Here is a 21,025-nt window from a genome sequence, read left to right as displayed (position 1 = left end):
TGCCCAGCTTTTCCCCAAAACTGCAGTGACTGGGGCTGTCTCCTCGTCTTTGGGGTGTGATCCAGTATCCCAACAGAGCAGATGAGGAGGCAGAGGCAGCTTTTCTCCCTGGCATGCTGTGGTTCCCATGAGAAAACTCCATTGCACATTGCCCAGCAAAACCACAAAAATGTTCACAGCACTGCCTCCTCTCCGCCCACTCAAAATGTTTTTGCATACGCCTCTAGGCACTACAATCATGGTAATTAAAGCTGTAAAATATTATTAGTATCACACTTGTATAGACTTTTCCGTCCTAAATGCTTTATATACCACGCATTAGAAATTCAGCCCCTCCCATGGAAAAAAAAAGGAGCAGGAACAATGCACATCGAGGTGGAAAGCCAAATTTTAACCAGGGGTCCCCAACACAAATCCCTTCTCCTGCAAGGAGCTCCTGGGATCGCTGAAGTCCACCCAGGGCAATGCTGTGCTGGGACTCAGGCAGGGATACTGCATGCCTGGGACTGTAAGTGTGCATCCTAGGGAATGAGAGACTAACAACACTGCTCTGGGAGCATTCCAATGGATTTGTGGAGACTCTCACACCTCTTAGCTGTGCTCTGCCCTGGGCTACTGAATATATCAAGGCAGGTACAGGAAAGGGTTGAATAGACTGTAGTCTCCACTGTAGTGTGTCCTTAGGAACAGGAACAGCAGCATATCTGCTCCAGTCTGGCATCTCACTCTGGGGAAGAGGAATAGGACAAATGTGCTCTGCTGTCTCCCTTCACCAGCAGATCTGAGAATGCTGGGCAAAAAGCCAGTGGCAGCCAACAAAGTGAGATTTCCCCAGCAAAAAGCAGGGAAGTGTTTCTAAAGTGTCTTTTAGCACTGTCCTATCATTAACAGTCAGACACTTTCCTGTCTAGGTACTGTTTCTGCTTACATCCCACAGAGGACCCACAAGGTCTGAGTCTGCTCCTTCCCCCACGTCCTGACATCTGGAGGTAAAAGTGTCCTTCAGATGTTGCCCTGCACAACTGGGAAGGGAGGAGTAGCTAGAGCTCTGCAAATTTTATAGATGTTCTATTCTCTTATATTTTGGTATTGAAATGGTTGTATAGTGTACTAAGAGTAGGTAGGTAAACGCAAAAAATTGTAACACTAAGTGAATAAAAAAACATGAAGGTGGCAGAACTTCACCTCTATTTCAGATCTCCTTTCCTTCCTAAAATGCTTACAAGCTAGGGAATAATGCTTACAAGCTAGAGAATAAATGCCAAAATTTAAGTCCTTTAGTTGGTGTGGACTACCTAGTCTGATCGTAATGACAGAGGCCCTACAGAGTGCTGAAAAGCTTGTGATGAACTTCCAGTGTAATGTATAAAGAGCACATGCACCCTTGCACCCCATAAACCACTCAGCGTTCTACACATGCTTTTCCTACACCGTGCTAAGGTACTTGGGTGGAAATCATTTTAATTCTGGCCAATTCCACAAAGTGATTTGGTCTCTTGAGACCTCCAAATAGCAAGGAACGGGTTCATCTGCAGCACACACAGATTTCGAGGCAGACGTGTTCTGCCATTCCTCAAGGACTCTCCGCAGCTAGTGCTGCTCAAGCAGTCTTGCCCCAGCGGGCTCGGCTGGGGCAGAACATGCCCTGCCATGGAACATTTGCAAGGCTGAGCTGAGCAGGGTGGGGAGGTGGAAGGGTTAGGGATGGGGAAGCCAGAGATGTGCCGTCACCTCCAGGGAGCCGGGAGCATCTCCGCAGAAGCAGCTCCGTCCTTCCCCGCCCAGCACACAGACCTGGCTGGTGCAGTCTGACACTGATGTTCTGTCTGATTAAAGGAAAAAGAGATTGGAATCACACATGGCACAGGGACACTTTCATAATATACAGAAGAAGTCTGCAGATGATCAGTTCTCTATTTCCTCAGACTCCCCAGAGTGCGAGATTGATGAGGAATCTGAGTATGAGCACTACACAATCAAAGGGAAAGAAAAAAGAATCAGCAGTGAGCAATTATATTCAAGGAGACAAGACAGTAAGTCAGACCCAGAGGCAACTCTGAGTCTGCCAACACAGCAGCTGGTATTGCAGAACATCTCTGTGGTCGGTCCCCAACCTCCCTGACTGCCACTGGAGGAGTGGAGGGGTGCTGGAGCAGAGGAGCAGAGTGCAGGGGCGTAGGTGCAACCTCGCCCCAGTTTGCCTCCTAGCAGGTCACAGCTGCTGGCTGAGGCACAACACACAGACAGGTACTGCTGAAAATACATGTTGAAACATATTTCTCAGGGAGGCTATTAATACCTGTGAGGAAAACACTGCAATTGTTTGCTGTTAATAGAGAAGAATGCATTGCATAAAAGACAAATTTTGTGAGCTGTCATTGTCATTGAGGAGGCTGCAGGGTCTAGTGGGTGTACTGTGTAGCTGGGGACAGAGACAGCTGCATTCCCTTACTAGCTCTCCTTTGCTGACATTGGACAAGTTATTTCACCTTGCAGCACCTCAGTTTCCCCATCTGGATATTAGGATAATGATTTGACTGCTTCCTCAGTGAAGCAATGCTAGATGTGCTGATGAAGAGGGTCAGAGGCAAGTATTATTATTTAGCATCATAAATATTCATACCATTGTGCAATGGGCAGGACTTGCTGAACAGACAAGAGCCCTTGTCAGAGATCAGAAAGTTTACAGTCTCTAATGCACTGCACCTATAAATTCACCCAATGCAACAAAGAACAAATATGGAGCTGCATATATTTTTGGCAGCTACACCATCTGACTGAATGCATGGTTGGGAAAAGAGTTTTGAAAAAGAGTTAGCATGCTTGGAGCATATAAATCAGAAAGTGGCTTCAAATTAAAATAGAGTACCACAGACACACAGAAGGGCTGTGCAGGATGAGGTGGAGCAGAGCTTCCAGGAACAAAAAAAAAAGGTATCCAAACTTGATACGATGGTGAAAACCAGGAGAATAGGGTCAGGGCTGAGTAGCAGAGGAAGTTATCTCATCAACATGGCAAGTGATATCTTTCTATTGATTTTCAAATGAATAGATTTTATGGCCAGGAGCAACTGTTTAAAATCATAAATCACCGTAATCTCACCTCTTGTACCCTGAAGATCAAAGAATTTCATCTAGTCATTTGAATTACATTAATCCTATGTAAATAAAACAGTGCACTAATTATAATCAGTTGGAAGAGAGAGATGCATCACAAAGACCTATATCAGCATACCGTTAATAAAAAAAGACTTTGCTAAAACTTAGCCTCTAATCTTCATCAAAACAGGCACAAAACTGGAAAATATTCCATTTTAAGGTTGTGCCTGTGTGATATTTTGTTATGCCCATTTCAGCGGCTTGGGAAACACAGGTCCTGCTGCTGTTCTCCCTGGAGGCAGAGATCCCAATCCTTCCACAGCTGGAGGCAGGGCAGGGCTGCACAATGGGCAGTTCACGGCCACTCTGGCGCTGCTTGTCTGGCCACCACACAGCCCCACACTTGTAAGGGCCAGAAGGTGCTGGCAGGCATGCTGTACTTCGGTGTCACCTGAGCTCTTGGGAAGCAGAGTGGGAAATGTGTTGAAACAGGGAGCTCCAGAACTGAACATCTTCACAGGTTCAGCCTGTGTCTGACAAAGAGCTTCGTCTGAACAGCACGGGGAGGAGAAGGAAGTACACCTCCTGAGAAGTCAAAATAGTCTATTCCAATGCTTTCAAAATAGCAGGGCTGAACTTTTTGCTTTGAAATGACTTGTTTCTGATAAAAGAACACTCAAATATAAAAACAATATTTCCTCAAAACTGGGGAAAAATTACTTTTAAGAGCTCAGCGTGCTGAGTATTGTGGTGATGCTGGACTTGTCATTTTGGCTCAGACTCATGGCTTTGGTCAAACAAAAATTACAGACAGAAACACAGTAATAGTGCTTTGTGACAGTTTGACTTCTGTGCCTTTCACCCATAAATCCAAATAGGCAATTTTTTGCCTAGTCCTAATGAAGATCAAGTGGGAGAAAAAAAAAAAAAAAAAGGGAAAATACACTGTCTGTGAGCACACACCTAGTGGTGGTTTTGCAAGGGTGAAGCCTGTAAGAGACGTCTAAGAAATGACCAGATGGCATCAAAGGACTCACGACCCTCCCTGTGTGCTTACCATGCTGCTGGCTGCCACCCCTCTCTCTCCAGCCACATCCCAAACAAAGCAATCCAGCCACCACAACACAAGCAAGCAAGACGCCAGTGAAGGCTACAAACCCCAAAACTCAGGTGTGCAACGAGGGGAGCGTAAAGCCACCCCTGAGCCCCCAGGTATTGCCAAGGCATCACTCAGGATCTTCCTTCAGGGCAAAACTGGTTTACTATTTAATTCTTGGTCCGTAAAACCAGCGAGAGCCGGCAGCAGGAGGGGATGCCGAGAGCTGGCGGCTCCAGCGTGAGCGACAGCGCACATGGCTCTGCATCTCCAGAGTGGGAGTCTGGCCTTGCAGCCAGGCACTCAGATCTCATCAGGAGCCCAAGGGGGTTTGCAGTTTGGGACTTTAATCTTTTAATCTGGCTCTCCTCTGGTGCTCGTGGGCGTGGAGCACGCAGTGGTGGGTGAAGCCTCCGGTGCCTCTCCCTCACTTTGCTGCACCCCATGCGGTGGATCCACGTTTAGGACGAGAAATGAAAACCAAGACTCTGAGGTGGCAATAGGCCAAGGCATCACCCCAGGGAAAGGGCTTTTAGCACACAGGGTGACAAGGCAGCCCAGTTTTCCTGGAGACGAGGCAAGTCAAGGCCAGCAAACAGAGGTCTCCATTATGTGAAGGTGGAGCCATGAGCACCAGACAATAATTAAAAAATTGGAACCTGGAAATAAAAATACGTAAGTGCAAATGGGGGTGTGTGCTTGCAGCTGAGACCAGGTAGCTGTCAGTGCCCTCTGAAAATCCTCTCCCTACTCCCAGAGCAACATTCCAAACCCCTCACAGAGGAGCCTGGTGCATGCTTGCTCTGCAGCTCTGTATAAGCCTCTCACCATTGACATTTAAAGCCAGAGGGCAAAATCTTGACATTGCAGAAGTCAGGGAGTCATTCACCACTTATTTTGCCATAGCTAAGAAGACATCTGAATCCATGCTGAAGCCTCTTAGAAAAAGTAAGCTGGCTTTTAAACATGCCATACACTTGTATATACAGACCCGAGTACCTGAATGTTAGATGCATGAAGTTTAATACTCTGTGCCTCAGTTTATCCATCTCTCACAGCGTTGTTCACATCACAGCATTTTAGGAAGCAAAGCACTGACAAAGACGCCCAAAGTCTACAGGTGAAAGCCTGCAGGAGAGCGGAGTGATGACTACCCTCCTTTTCCAAGTAAGGAGAAGGCTTCTGCGCCTTCCAGCTCCTCTCTTGGCAGTGATCTGTGTGTAGGCAGTGGTCATAATCAGGAAGTGCCTCCTCCAATTTACAGCTGGTGGTACCACCTGTGCCTCTCCAATTCCAGCCAAAACAACCACCTCCTCAAACCCACTTGTAAGGAAGGGCAGAGGATCCAGCTATGACAGCTCAGAGGGAAAAGCAAGGCTTGGGTTTAAGTGCTGACATTTCCCCTAGATGTGTACCACTGCTTACCAGCATTTTCTTTCTTGTAAAAAACAATTACAGTGCCTGCTGAGAGAAGGTGGTCCCACCATACCATAACAGCAAACAACTGGTAAGTGATAGGGTAGACATGGGACAACAAGAGAAGGGGAAGACATTCCAATTTTGCTGGGTCAATGAGCGACCAGCGTGCGTGCCTGTGTGGCAGCTGGAATGGAAGAAAGTGGAGTCATTACTCATCCTTTCAAGTCTGTCAAGGATTTACTCTCTGGAAGAAAAATAGTGGGTTAGTGACTGCTGGGGAGGCAGGGAACATTTCTGTACAACTGAGACAACGCTGTGTATATGGCAGTATGTATGTGCACATGTCTCACTGCCATTATCCTTCTGTCTCCTGTGCTGGTTTCTGATTTCCAGGTCCCTCCTGGCCTTCCACCTCATCATGGTTGAAACCATCTCCCCACATCCCAAGAACCAATTCTGGATTAGCACTCACTGCTTTAATCCACTCCAGACCTCGAATGGAGCTCTTTTATTTGGGAAACTGGAAACCTGAGGAGATTTTAAATAACAGAAATTTGTAAGAATTACACCTCTGGTCAGCCAAAACTAATACCAGAAAGGGAAGTCTCACTGTTCCCATCAATGGAACTAACAGCAGGGCTTCCTAGACTTCCATGGATGAGATAGTCTGGACAAGAAGAATGGAGGCCACTACCTTATGAGCTGGCATTCCTTCTGGGGGGCCTAATTTTTCTAAATATGTGTCCCTTGTATGGAACATACTGTGTTCCTGGTCCCACTCAGAAAACTTCAGTTGACTTCTCTGAAGTGCACAGGGCCAAGAGGCACTTATTTTCAGATTTACTAAATGCCTGCATTTCCAGTTAATCTGGAGCTATGGGTGCCAAAACCTCAAGAGAGTCACTTACCCTCACTGCAAATATCATCTCAGCCTTTTTAATGCCACTGGAAGAGTAACAACCTTTTGAGAAGACTTAAGGGCACTCTAAAAGCTATATACAGAAAAAACCAAGAAGATCAGAATGAAAGCCAACAGCTTCTGACATCAGATAAAACGCTTCCTCTCAGTGTTTTTTTTTTCTTTTGATTAGCTATTTCTTTTCATTTACATCCCATAGCCTCAAAAAGTTATTTTTGAATGATCTGTTCACTGCAGATTTCCTGTAGAGGCCCAACCATCTACTCATCTTTGAGAAAGTATCTTGCTGCTGCTTGGTCCTACAGTTGTTCCATATGAACCTAAGGCAGGCAAGTTCTCATCTTCCATTTAGATTTTTCTTTAATGGATGATGAAAGCAGAAACAATTGAGCCATACAGCTCAGTAAAGCTTTTGATGTTCAGCTTCCCCAGTCCAGCTCCATGGTGACACACCAGCACAGGAAACATCCACTGCACAACAACAACGAAATATGCACTTTGCGTTTTAGAAAAGGTGCTCCTCACATGGCAAAACATCTGTCCAGACCTATAAAGCAGGCAGTTTGCTGTCTTTTAAGGCAGTCCTGACACAATGCCTACAAGTCACTCTCCTTGGAAAAGGGGGAACGTTATTTTTTCTGCTAAACTCTGTCTCCCTTCATCAAAACCCCTTTACAGCCTATGCATTGAAGAGCTGGACTTGACGACCCTTGTGGGCCACCTCCAGCTCAGACAATTCTGTGATTCTGTAACTGATCCCCTCCACCTGTCCCTGCGGAATTCACACATTCACTCCCAATCTCCTGAGACTGGGGTTGTCTTGTCACTGGGATCCAGCACCAGGGGGTTTTGACCAATGCTTGGGATATCCTGGTGCTACTGACACATAAATAAACCATAAATTTTCTTCCTCTAATCCGCCAAGACATGTGTGATCACCCCAGATCCTTGCATCAAAGCAATACCCCCTGGGACAGCTGGAAGCACACAACACACTCCAACAGCTGTCACCAGTTCCACCAGTGGCCACCTCCATGGGATCTGGAGTAAGGAGTCCCACTGCTTTCTTCCTGTAGCTGCTTCCTTGAGGTAGGCCAGCAAATTTTGCATTTCCTGACATATAGCCTAGGTGGTGGTGCCTTAGAGAGCACCAGTGACAGCTGGATGAAAGGGAGCAAAGACTAGCCTTGTGATCTGTCAGAAAGTGACTGCTGGCCAACACAGACATGTGAGACCTGTGGTTTAGCAAAAAGCAAGCAGAAACCAAGCCTGCAGCTTTGCTTGCCTCTGTGCAAGTTTGACATCACTGAAAAAGGTCACATACAAGTAAAACCTCACTTAGAAATACACTGAAATACACCCAGAACAGAAACTCTTCCAAAGGGTTTGATAAGAAAACAAAGCAGAAAAGACACGGTCACTTTTGAATATTGTGTGGATGGCTGCAAAGTTGACTCCAATAATCGCTTTTTAGGCCTTTCTCTTTCCAAACTTCACTGCCACCTTTTCAAAGACAGAACAACATATGATCTGGTTAAGGCGCTGATCCATCCCAAGGTGATGAATACTGTCAAGGCCGGGAACTTCATCTCTTACCTAACATTTCCTGTAATGAAACTGGCTAAACTTTGACTTGGAGAATTTCAATCCAAATAATTAGGCTGAGTTACCTTGAGTTGACCCATCTTCTCACCTGTTTTGAGAAGTCTTGTATCACCATCCTCACTGCAGAAGACATTAAATTGCTCACTACGCCCACTACCTTCAGGAGCAGGGGTAAGTAGGTCTGGTGTTACCCAAAAGAAACAGAGAGCTGGAGATCTTACATGATCAAGTGTTTTTGACAACAGATGAATGTTTTTTTGGTATTGAGCAATTTTGCTCATTCTGTGAGCCTTTCCTACACTGAGACTTATTTTTAGCCCTGGCCAGACCTAGCTCATTAACATACACAAAAGATTTTACAGTGAATTAGTATCACTGTTTGTTACAACGTATGGAATTCCGCAACCTTCCAAAAGTAGGACAGGTTTAATTTTACCTGTTTCAAGGGTGTTACTGGCCCTTCACATGTACTGCTAGTTGGAAGATCAGATGGCAGATCCTACACCGTGCTGGGAATAAGGAAGAAGCTGAATGCCCAAAGGTTGCTGCTGCATTTCTCTTTTTTGTTGTCTGTTCTCCAGTGGGAACTGTTTAGAGAGAAGATGAAATGACTGTGGGAAAGAAAAAAATGTGTGAAAAAGGGAACCTGAACAAAGTAACAACGAGAGGTCATTAGAAATCTCTTTAACAGTGAGAATGTTTGAGGTTTGTTGAGAAGCAGAACTATTCATCTCTGTGCCACATGCAAAGTCGCTGAACTATACTATTTTCCCTCAGCTAAACACCAGCTTAATCATACAGATTTCAATCATGTAAGCAATTAAAAATAATTGTTTTCCCTCAGCTGTTTTTTTTTCCCCAAAAAATACTGACACGAATGGCACATGTTTCTCCTCTTATTTGAATTTACTTTATTTGTGCCAAAATTAGTTTCTGACCTCTAATACGTGCTCCAAAAAATGGTGACTGAAACAGAAAGGGAGACTTTCCATCTGATTAAATGTTTTCATGGTTTATGGTCACACAAGACCCACTGCCTAGTGCTTTCCTGCAATTCCTTCTCAGTGTTTAGAAATTCCTGATCAACTAGGAACACATCTGGGAAATCCAACCACAGTATTTCAGAGAAAAGAAACTAAAAGGAGAAGGATTTCAGAAGTGACAGCGGTATAAGAAATAAATATGGGAAAAAAAAGTTGGAAGGCCAGCCTAGCACTTCCCCACACATCCCAGCAGTAGTTCCAGGCAGGATTTATTCTAGTAATAAAAATACCTGGGGGATACAGGTATCCTAACATGACAGAAGTGGCAGCACTGGTAGAGCTGAGTTATACAAACACAGTGTCACCTTCTCCCTGCCTGCCTGGATCTCTCCGGGTACAGAGCAGGTTCTGTGGGATCACAAATGGGCAATTCTGTTAGCAGAAGACTTGGGAGCAGATGAAAGCTTAGTTCCACCATCCCCCAACATACCTGCCAGAGAAGCTGAGCTGGTACAGGGTGGGGAAATAAACTGTGCTAGATAAAGGAGTGGTTTTAAAATCTCCTTTTGCCTGGAGCACTGAAGAAACCAAGAGAAGGAATAGCAGCTCTGCAAGGGATGCAGCTGCATGCCACTCCTTTTTGAGGGTGAGCTGTGATACTCCGTTCTTGCCTCTTGAATTCTTCCCCAGGGAATTAGAAGCTGGAGGAGAACTAGGGGGTTTTATTTATCTATTTTCACCAACTCATTGTGCAGCATTCTTTATCTATGATCTAATAACTCTTTTAGCATTCGTAACTTCTGTGATTTCAACCAGAGGAAAAATGCGATAGGATTTTGCATGACTCACGGGTCTTGTGAAATGCTTGAAAGCAGCTCATCTTTCAAGCTTTTTACCCTGATTGAAGCAGGATAAAAACCCAAATTCTGTAAAATGGTCTGCTCACCAAGTTTCTGCAAAGCATGCTGATTTTTAAAGGTGATTTTCTTCTGAATATACAAACTATTCTGGAAAAATTTACAAATATCAACCTGATTAAGCCCACAAAGGTGTGTTTCTACATTCTTGGGTACATTCTTACATACCTGCCCAGAGCTTCAGGCTTTTATCTTTTTTTTTTTCTTCCCTTCTTTATAATCAAGGCCAATTTTTCAATTGGCAAAGTAGATCTGCAGATTGGGGTTTGCTAAGCCAATGGGAACTATTACCTGAAGCTTGCATAGAGTTACACTGCTCTCAGCTCTGCTGCCACTCTCAGTTTCTGGGGCCAGACTCTCAGTTGTGTGAATCCACGCAGGGCCACCAGAAACCTAACTGCCAAAGATCACTCAGCTTTGTTTCCAGTGAGCAGCTGCCATATGGATTTCCCTTTCCACTGAGCTCTGATGTGCCTGCATCCCTTCTCCTGCTCCCTTACCTCATTAGAGCTTATGACAGAAAGGCAAGTCATTGCCTGGAGCTTCTCAAGAAGCAAAGCACAGCTGCAAGCTCCTCGTGCCTTTCCATCTGCATTTTTGTGGCACAGCAGCAATGCTCTGTGCATCACAGGCACTGAGCCTGACTGCTGTTGGCTTCCAAAACCCACTACACCCTCCCAAGTTGTGTATCCTCTTCTTTGATCTTTTCATCCATCCCTTTGGTCACAAGAACAGGAGCTTTGAGCTTTCTAGTTTTCAAATGCCTGCCTTGTTCATGGCATTGCCGACCTCAGCCAAAGGCTTGGCCGCTTTCCCAGGGACAGAGAGGCACTGTGGGCAGGGGGTGGATTTGGGAGGCAGCAAGAGAGAGTAGAGGCATGTCCCTGAAAGGTGTCCTTCAGTGCAACTTAGAAAAAGGGAAGCTGTGACCAACACACAGAGTGACAGGCTGCAAACAGTGACATCTGAAAACCCTGACCTTTCCCACGGTGGGGAGAGTTGTTGTACTGCTGTTCCAAGGAACTCGTCTTACAAGGCTTACTAATAACAACAATTAGGAGTAGTAATAAAAATGGTTAATGGAACAAATTTGGGGTTCTGACTATCATTCAGCAGAGAGTGAAACATATCACAACTATCTCTTTCATGAGTGCTGGGGAAACTTGTCATAGTTAAGGATTAAAGTACTAGGCAGATGTGAGTTAATAACTGAACTGCCATCAGACAGGAAATTGCACTTTAAGTTGCATTGTTACCCAAGACAATAATAATAATAATAATAATAGAAATGAAGAAAAAAAAAAAAAAAAAAGACAAATCCAACAGTAAGCACTGTGTGCTGTAGCCCCTGACACCCAAGGATGGTTCCTATACCACAGCATCCCTTTGGAGGCAGCCCTGTGGCTGAGGATGTGAGCAGGCTTCATGTGAGCCTCCTGTACAACTGTATGAAACATACTGCAAATTTCCAGGCCGTACTGTAAACCAAAGAAAAACTAAGGCACTTTCCAAAACAAATAAAAGTAATTTCTTTTTTTTATTTTCCCTAAATGCTTGTCTCTGAAATGTCTTGCTGCATTTGTCTCAACCTTTCAATGCTGGAAAGGCTGTGGCACAACAGCGGCAAGCTGTGTGGACTGAGTTCTAGCAGAGTTGGATGGAGCAGGGAAGAAGTTAAAGGGGAAAAAGTTTTACATATCAGTAGACAGAGGCAAGTATTTCCTATCATAAGGAAACAGGATTTGACAGAATTTTTTGTGTTTTAAGCTTTTTATGCCTCTCTTAATAAAAACTAAGCTCCTTTTCTCCTCCCGCCACAGTGTATCGTGCCTCAGATAAAATCCTTTCGAAGAACAACATGCACACACAGTCTAATCTGACATTATTCCAGTGCTACAGGGAACATCTTGAACATAATTGCACCACATGGAAGTTGACTTGCTATGAGAAAAACACACAAAAAAGCTTTCAAAACAAATCTGTAAACACATTTATGCTCCCAATAGCCATGATAAATCCAATTAAACAGCCAGGATTTGTGTTACAAACTGTCACCAAAGGAGTTAATGCAGTTTCTGTGGCAGGGAATATACCACCTCTAAGCAAGAAATCCCAGTTCCAGATTGTGTGAAGTTCATGATTTTATCATCAAGCCTCACTTGAGAGGACCGAGAGCCGAACCAAGACTCTTGAAGCCCAGCTCCCTCATATGCCATCCATGCTGGCACTGCATTGCCTGACCCTCACCCTGCCTAGTCCTGGCACCACCTTCTCTCTGTGCCATTTAAAGCCTTCAGGATCTCTACTTGCCTCTAATACAAAAAAGGTCCTGCAGATCCATGTGCCATGCCCCACACAATACCAGTCTGATGTTCTGCTCCCAATACACTGAAAATGTACACCTGAAAACGACTGGGGAGGAATTCTTTCAGCCTGAAACGGAAGAATTTCCTTCCTGCAAATGCCAGTAGGAACAAAGGAGGAATGCTGCCTTTGGAGCGGGAAGGGCATGGTGTTTTGCAGCATCAGGGAACAAGAGACCCAGACTGAAGAACATCTGCTTCTGAAGAACATCAAACAATCCACAGCGAGGTTTCCACTGGCTACCTGTTAGCCACACTGGAAATATAAATCCTACTAAATCACTAACAGCACAGGGTCTGTAACACATCATTGCTTTGCATCAAAACAATTTAAATCTCATCAATACTTCTCATGAGGGGGCAAACTCCATTTATGAGTGCTCAGAACAAGAGCAGGAGCAGCTGGTCTGGTTCCCCACTGAAAGCTGGTCCCAGCTGCAGTACGACAGTGGAAACCCAGAGTGTTGTGTTCCACAACAGTGGATGTTCCAGTGTGGAACATCTCGGCACTTGGCCCCACTGCTGGGCATCCTAATCACACATAAGCCACGTAGGTAAGGCTTCAAAGCTCAACAGCTAACTCTCCTTCACATTAAGGGAGTCAGTGGACCCAAATGTGCTCCACCTTTCTGCTGGAAGGGGCTGAGGAACACCCCAGCCATTGCTCCCCCACAGTTTCCCTGTTCCTCTTCCCTCCCCATTTTTAAGGTCTATGCACACAATGGGTCACCCCTCCACAACCTTTCCATTTTTATTCTTCAAAGGTTTGAAGACTCCATTTTTGGTGGATGTAGCAATGATCTCTCTCAGGGCTGTGGTGCTATGACTCACAGCAAAAGAAACTAATATAGCACCTGGCTTGGATGCACAGCTTGGAAGCAAAATCAACAACAGGGAACATTTCCAGAGCAGTATATGCCTGCAGAACACTGGACAATGATTTTGAGCACTGCAAGTTTTGGTCACTTGGAGATGTTTTGGAAGTTTCTTAATTCACAGCAAGTGGCAGTACTCTGTCTTAAGGCATCCTGTGGTCACACACGATCAGCTAGCTTAGTGAACATGGGTGTTTTGGGCTGGAAGATGCTGTTGGTGACAACAGGCAGTGTGGATTGGAAGGGCAGGAGCAGAGCTGTGCCACAGGCAGTGGCCACCTGCCTGTGGAGTAGGATGTTTCTCCTCTGGCCCGATGCCAGCAGGCGCTGCTTTTTCCCACTGTCTTTGAACACAACTACGGATATTTTTATCCCTGTCCTTTCTACACGTGGATACCTGGCAAAGCCAGCATCTTATCTCTCTACAAGGATTAGAGGCACTTAGATAACAAGAAATTAAGAAACGGACAAGCGTTAGCTGCGTGATTCCAGCCTGTTGAATTTATTTGGGCACACAAGCTGCTGAAGCCACACCTGCCTGGCTCAGACACCATCTGAATGTTTGCAGAGCTGCTGGACACCTTGAGCAATAATGATGAGGCCCAAGGGCTTTATGAGTATTTCCAGGTGTGTCTAAGATGTTTCTGACCTCTTCAGACTGCAGCCTGTTTGGCTTATGGGACTGGCAGGATGCCCTGGTGCGTTTGGTATTGGAACTCCTTTGAAGCAGGGAACGGTGTTTGCAAGCTCACCAGTTCTCTGGCATGTCTCCACACCAAGGAAGCTTGCTCAGAGCTGGGAAGCGCCAAAGGTCCAAGTCAGCTGGCAAATAACATCTGCCTAGGGATGCTTTCCTATGGACATGCAGTTCTGGGAACAGACTTGAAGTTTAATGACACAGAAGAAAAGCTCTTGTTTCCAGACCATGCTGGTTTTGAAATTAACAGCTTAAAAAGGTTCTTTTTCCAGGAGTGAAAGAAAAAAATCCAAGCCAGAAGCTCAGTGTCCTGTTAACTTTAACCTTTTGACATAAATATGGACAGTCAGATGTATTTTCGATCCTTTTGCATTCATATCCATATTATAGAACTGGAAAGGCCAGAGGAATGCTGTGCAGTTAAAAAAGCTGGCAGTGCATGGAAAAGGAGTTTTGACTTTCAACCTGGAGTTATTCTTGTGCCTGCATCTCTTATGCATTTTCAGCATTATACACATACATAATCCAGCATCCTAATCCGGAACCAGGCACCTCCAGGCACCTGTGCCTCAGAGGATCCTGGCATAGATGCCACAACCTTTGGCAGATTTATAACAACCCTGAATGTGGCTCCACATCCAGAGGAAACTGGAGCATGACACTGGTCATGAGTAGGTGGTAGGAACCACAAGAGACCAGCCCAGATCACCCCTGACTTTCAGAGGGCAGTCTCACTCCATGCTGTGGTAAACTGGACAATAGATAAACCAGGCTGTCTCCCTGCTCAGCAGACGTGTCCTTCCCCAGTCCCAAACGGCCAAGAAGTTACAGCTCTCACTAACACCTTGCCCTGCTAATGGCATGAACTGGGCTGTCCTGCTCTTTCACACTCTGGAGATATGCCCTGCAGTTAGGAGAAGCCAGATTTTCACACAGGCTCAGCACCAGAGGAATCCCACTGACTCCAACAGAATCAGAGCAGCAGGACACAGAGAGAGAGGTGCAAAGCTGTAAAGCCCCTGGACAAGTCCTACTGCAATGGCATTTGGCAAGTACCTTTGTTGCATTTGGCACCAGATCAGAAAACCAAACACTGCTAGTACTTCGAAGAGAAAGCCTCTCTCCTCACCTTGACACACTATTTCTTTGAGTAATCCTTTCTTATCCAGTCAGAATAGATGCCAGAGCTGGAAATACTCACTTTGTGAAGAGGATGAATCAGGGAAAAGTGCTTGTTTTCTTCTTTGACTTTCTTGAAGATTCTCTGGCCACTGTCAGAGGCAGGAGCCCAGGCTTGTTCAACCTTTCCTCTGAGTCAGCATAGCAAGTCTTCACCTTCACTTGCTGGCTGGCACGAAAGGGGAAGAAAAGCATTTGTACTCCGCTGCAGTCACCGTCACAAAAATCCTGTTGTTGTCAGCAAGAGCTAATGCGGATGTCAGGAGAGGCTGGAATGACTCCATCAGGGAGTATTTGTAAAGATCTATTTGGGGCACATCCTGCATTTCTCAAGTACCTGCAGGAATGGCTGTGACTAGCAGGGGTAAAATGACTGTACATCCTATCCTGGCTCTCCCTGCCTAGATGTCCATACATGCACCAAGTATCGCTGGCTTATCGGCATTTTACAAAAAGATAGCCCTTTAAACAAATTTCCTTGTTTTAGAGACAGACATTGGAAAGCTGCCTGTGAGTAATGTACAATGTAAATCCATTAATCAGGCAAAGCCACTGGCATATCTCTACCTAATCATTCCATAGCACTTATTTCTTCGTCTCTCCTGTGTTTATATTCAAATAGAACAAATGCAGCAGTCAAAAAATTCTGAGCTGGTAAGGAAAAAAAAAGTCACTGAGCAGCCTGTTCAGAAGTGTAATGACAGAGGACTGCATCTGAAAGCAGGAAAAGTAGGAATTTAAAAAAGCCAGGCATCCTGGGAAGGGAGGGGAAGCATGCCAAGCTGGCATGCCCTGCCGGCAACAGGAATTTTGCACCAGTGGATTCCTTGTGGGTGCAGGCATGCAGCGGTGCATCCATAAGGAACAGCAAGCTGTGAAACCATCAACTACCCAACCCTGACCAGACAGGCTCTGAGAGAGCAGGGAGATATTTTTGGTAGGTTGGAGGTGCCACCTGCCTGAGCTGGACCTGGCGGAGCCCACACATCGAAGAAAATAGGAAGCAGCAAGACACTCAAAAACTTAACAGGTCAAACAGCAGTGGAGAGCCACAGGTTGCCTTTGTGTTGTACCCAAGAGCTGGAAAACATCAGAACCTTCTTAATAGAAAACGGCCTCCTTTGATCTAAAAGGGCTTGACAGGCTCCTTTGACAATACAGAGATTAATCCTGAAGGTAGTTGAGCACACCAGGGCTAAAATTTAATTTCAAGAAACGTGGAAAGAGAATAATTCTTTTCACATTTGTTTAACAGTACTAGCAATTCATTCTTCCAAGAGTGCTTCGTCAAATCCCAGGACAATTACTACAGGCTACTGTATAAATGTGGAAACAAGAAACAACAGTCAGTGTAAAGAAAAATCTGAAGGCACAAGACAGACAGACACACACTTATCCATTAATAAGGCATTGCTCCCATGGCCTCCTTACAAAACCATACCACCTTCTGTGGTTTCTCATAGCAAACACAGGGGGTTGACTTCTTGTTAGTCCTCTTTTCTTCCCAGGCTCTCAAGGTTTGTTTTTAAATGAAATACAGGATGATGTTTTGAAGTTCATGACAGTGGGCAAGCCCTCTTTCTCCACAGGAGGGACGCAGCAATAGAACTGGTCCTGCCAGGTGCTGACCTGCCTGTCTGTATGGGTGAGGATTGTCCAGCTGCAGTGAAGCCCAAGTGTCTGGGACTCAGTCAGGATGTCAACAGCAGTGGTAGGATCCCCAGTGATCACAAACCATCTGGAAGCAAAAGGAAACAACAGATTTAGGTAATAACTAAGCTAAGCCATGAATCAACCAGCGGCCTAAGAGCCAAAAGTGCTAATTTCTCAGTCAGCACATACTACTGGCATCTCCATCCACCAGCTTGGTTTACCCCTCATGTTGCTTTCCAGAGGGAATGTCCCTCCCCACCACACTGGCACAGACACAGGCTCACTCACAGCAACACCCCCATCTGCCCTCCCACATCCAGCAAAGCCTCCCACAGGAGAATATATCTATTCTGGGGTTTTATGGGGAAGCAATGACCCACCCTCAGTGTGTTTTCTCTTGGGACCTTTCCCCATGGATAAATCCATGTAAGGCATTCGTGCTGTGCAGCAGCACAGGGCAATCTCACAGCTGCTCTTAGGCTGCATCAACGCTCCTTTACAGAGCTAACAAGATCCCTTATGCTTGTAAGCAGGGGTTCAGAGTTCTTGAAAAATGAAGCCTATAACCTATTAATCAGAGCAAATTTAACATAATAAATAAGAGCTCGTGGTCAAAACCCCCCAGCTGCTTCTCTATTGCAGATTCAAAGCAAAGAAGAAATCCAGTCAGATTTGCATCACTGCTTCCTTGCTCTATAAATAGCTGCAACTGCCATTCTAAAAATAAACCAGATAAATATTTAAGGCCCACTGTTACTTAACTTACTGTTGTGCTTACATACTGCTTACTGTTGTGTAAATCAGGAGAAGTATCAATGAGATCCATAAATTTACACCACAATACTTTGCTGAAGTGAGAGGGAAGGACTGTTTTTCCAGAGATTACAGATGAGTCCTCCCATGAACACCTCACCATCAGCTTTCCTTCCTCCTGACCTACAGATCCCTTTGACAGCCATGGGAAAATGAGTATAGGGGCAAATGCCAAGAAAGCTGCTACAGTCCTTTTGCCTAATCTGTAAGATGGATAGATAATTTTTTTTTAAAGGGTACCTCTGTCCTATTTAATTTTTAAGCTTAGCCTGAACAAGGACTGCAAAAGATACCTGCTCCCTAGAGCAGTTTAGGAGAAAGTACTCTGCTGGAATTTTCTATCTAGCTTGGTATCTATACTTGTCAAATAAAACAGTGATTACCATAAAACTACTGTAAAAATAAGCAGCTATACTTTTCTTTTGTAGATAATTTGTCTGTCCCCAAAATAACTCAGTATTTTGCCCATGAAATACTTCAGACTAATGCACTTCTGAAAAAAAAAAAAAAAACAGTTGAAGATGAACAAAATAGCCTCAAATAGCTCTTCTGTCTAATTTTATCTCCAAGACACCATTTTACATCAAATAAAAAGACAACATAATGTACCTGATAATGAATCGCATTATTTGCGAGGGCACTTACAGACCACAAATTATTTGTATCACTGGAGTAAACATTCAACAGAACCCACCAAAACATGTGAAACTATTTAAAGGAAAATACAGTAGTTCTCCATCCTGAATAAACCAAGGGGAGAAAACCAACCCAACCAAAACCAACCCAAACTGTGCTTGAGCACGCAGAGGTATTGTGTTATTCTGATCACACAGGAAAACTAAAGACACAAAGGCTGGCTGTTTTGCTATTTTTCCTTGCTTTTCCAGGAAACCAAATATTAAGTACCTGGCTTACAAACCTCCAGCAGTTGATCCCACTTCCTTTGACGTTCACCTCCTACAAATGACACAATCCAACACCCACATACCTGCTCTAAGAAATCAAGAATGCTGTTGCTTCAACAAATCCCCATGCACTTGGGGCCAGCCAAAGAAAGATGAAACACCCTGCAACCCTGCAAACAAATTATACCCACTGCTGACGTAAGGAGCAGGAAGGGAGGGCAAAGGGGAAAAAAGAAAAATTAAATAAACCAGAGAAAGCATCCTTAGTCATCCAGAGCAATGCATTGAGATTTTAACAGCACACCTGGAGACTGAAAGCCTCTATTAGCTCTAGCTGGAAAGTAAAGAGCGGGCTGCAAGTGGGCAATGAGCATCACGTCGTGGGGTGGGAATGGGACTTGAGTGCCTTCTCCTCAGCCTGGCCTTGCAGGTGCTGCAGGGGAGAGCGGCTGCCTCCAACAGCACGACAGCCCAAGGCAGGCAGGGCTTTGGGGGCACAGAGGAGCTCCCTCCCCACCAGTGCCCCACACAACTGTTGCCTATTCCTACTGCACAGGCCAAATAAATCATGACCAGGGAGCACCTGGGGCCTTTGTGGCAAAACATGGATTCAGCAGCATCGAGAGGATTTGGTATCCCATCTAACACTGCAGCCAGCTTTTACACAGCTAGATGAGGGCATTGTGGATGATGTTGAGTGTTTCAGGGGTCAGAGTGTATGGGGTGGCAGGCCTCCAAAAGCCTGGGAGGAAAACACATGCTGTGGACATGGCTCTGCACTGCTCCCCTTCCTCCTTTCCTGCTACTAAAGTGGCAATTTGTCATGCATGGAACTCGAGTGCTGTGCATGCAGCATCCCAGGAATGTCACCCATCGCTGGTACCAACAGCATTGCTGCCTGCCACAGTCAAGTCTTCCCTTGAGTGCTCCCAGGCAAAAGCGGTTCTCACTCAACTTTCCACAGCTGAAAAGACTTGGGAAGGGCAGAGCTGACCTGCACCTGTAAGTGACCTCCCCCTTCTCCCCTATTTTGAATTATGTTTGTGAGCAAACAGGTAAAAATACCGCCTTTAAGCTCAGAACCCCAGTTTTGGGCCTAAGCATCACCACCATTTGGGAAGTCTGACAAACAAACAGGAAGAGAGGAAAATGCTGCATAATTACTCAGAGCCACCCTGAAAGGAGGGCTGTTATCAAAACCACTGAGTCTCTTTTATTGAGGATTTCTTACTGCAGCAGAACACTGCCTAATAGCTGCTATATCCTGCTTGAGCGAGTATATTCTCCTCGGAAATCAAGCAAAGGTTTCTAATAGTTTTTGACACAGAGTGTGGTCCCCTAAAGCTACATTTTCTGTCTGATTCATGCTGACTAACTGTAACCCTACGACAGTTATTGAAAGTTAATTAGCGGTGAAGTGCTAAGAGCTCTAAAAATGAAAATACAAGCGAGAACAGAATGCAGAGTGTCTCCCTTCCCAGAAAAAAACACTGTCAAGAAGGTTAACTTAACCAAAAAAAAATATTGCAAGTTGAAAATGTGAGAGGGATTCCTCTAATAACTTGGCTGTGATGGTCCCTTGTGTAGACACACAGTTGAGAGGTAACATATTCCTAATGGTTTATCAGGGACCCAGGGAACAAACCCCAGTATTTCTTCCTTTATTAAATTTGCTAGAGGAAGTGCCTGGAAAGTTATATAGAGACAACACCCAAGTTACATAAAGACAAAGATATAAATCAATTACTGCTTCCTTTGGGGACTCAAGTTTGTCAGATGTTGCACACGCTATCAAATCCCAACTATTTTTGCCCTTATCCTTCACTTCCTCAGTATTTGCAAGGAAAAAATCCACAGTTAGATGCGAGCCCAGCCAGCACCGAGCGGGCGTAGGAGGTGAGGCGAGGAGAGCCACAGCCCTGCACCACCCACTCCCTGCAGATGTAAGCGCCGAGACAAGGTGCGAGGCAGTGGGCAGCATCCTTCAGGTGTTAAAAAAGCCCATCCTGTCAGCCCCGGAAGCTGGATGCAGCCCTAAACAATCAAAACTAAAACTCAAAGCAACCTTCACGCAGAGAAGGGGCATTGTTTTAAGAACAAGGAAGGGAACGCATTGAGGCAAAGTAAGTAGGTTGGAAAAGCCAAATGTAGGGCTCAGTATAAAAATAGACAACAGTGATGCCAGAATGCCTCGGCAAAATTGTGCTTATTGATTTTCATAGAATAGGGAAAAAAAGCTCCGGCCCTTTCCACCCCTGACTGCTGACTGTGACTCACTAGTGATCTAAAATGACTGCAGTGAGCAAGCGGGCACTGAGCTGAGTTGGACATTGCTCACGTCTGCACAGGGTTGACAGGGGAACGGTGCCCTCCTCTAGGCTCTCCTTGTGGCTGCCCAGGAAATACAGAATAGCTGTGGATGTTCACCTCCATCACAGCATCTAACAACACTTTGTTCAGGCAAGTCCTCTGGGTGGACAGAGGGTCTGATTAATGTGTGGC

The 21,025-nt window shown here is 45.2% G+C and overlaps 1 long non-coding RNA gene across 1 annotated transcript; it reads right to left on the bottom strand.

Moving 5' to 3' along the window:
* Positions 1-441: 441 nt before the first annotated feature.
* Positions 442-19,044, bottom strand: LOC136293162 (uncharacterized). Its single transcript, XR_010722102.1, has 5 exons — positions 18,828-19,044; positions 16,782-16,890; positions 15,175-15,321; positions 8,575-8,749; positions 442-1,826 (listed from the first exon to the last, which is right to left on the bottom strand). It is a non-coding gene; the product is annotated as an uncharacterized lncRNA (long non-coding RNA).
* Between the last annotated feature and the right edge of the window lie 1,981 nt (positions 19,045-21,025).

This window comes from Chamaea fasciata, unplaced genomic scaffold (genome assembly GCF_029207755.1).
Source record: "Chamaea fasciata isolate MVZ Bird 193981 ecotype frontalis unplaced genomic scaffold, bChaFas1.0.hap1 SCAF_8, whole genome shotgun sequence".
Taxonomy (NCBI): domain Eukaryota; kingdom Metazoa; phylum Chordata; class Aves; order Passeriformes; family Sylviidae; genus Chamaea; species Chamaea fasciata.
The sequence above is the reverse complement of the archived record's forward strand: the minus strand, read 5'-3'. Positions and strand labels throughout refer to the sequence as shown.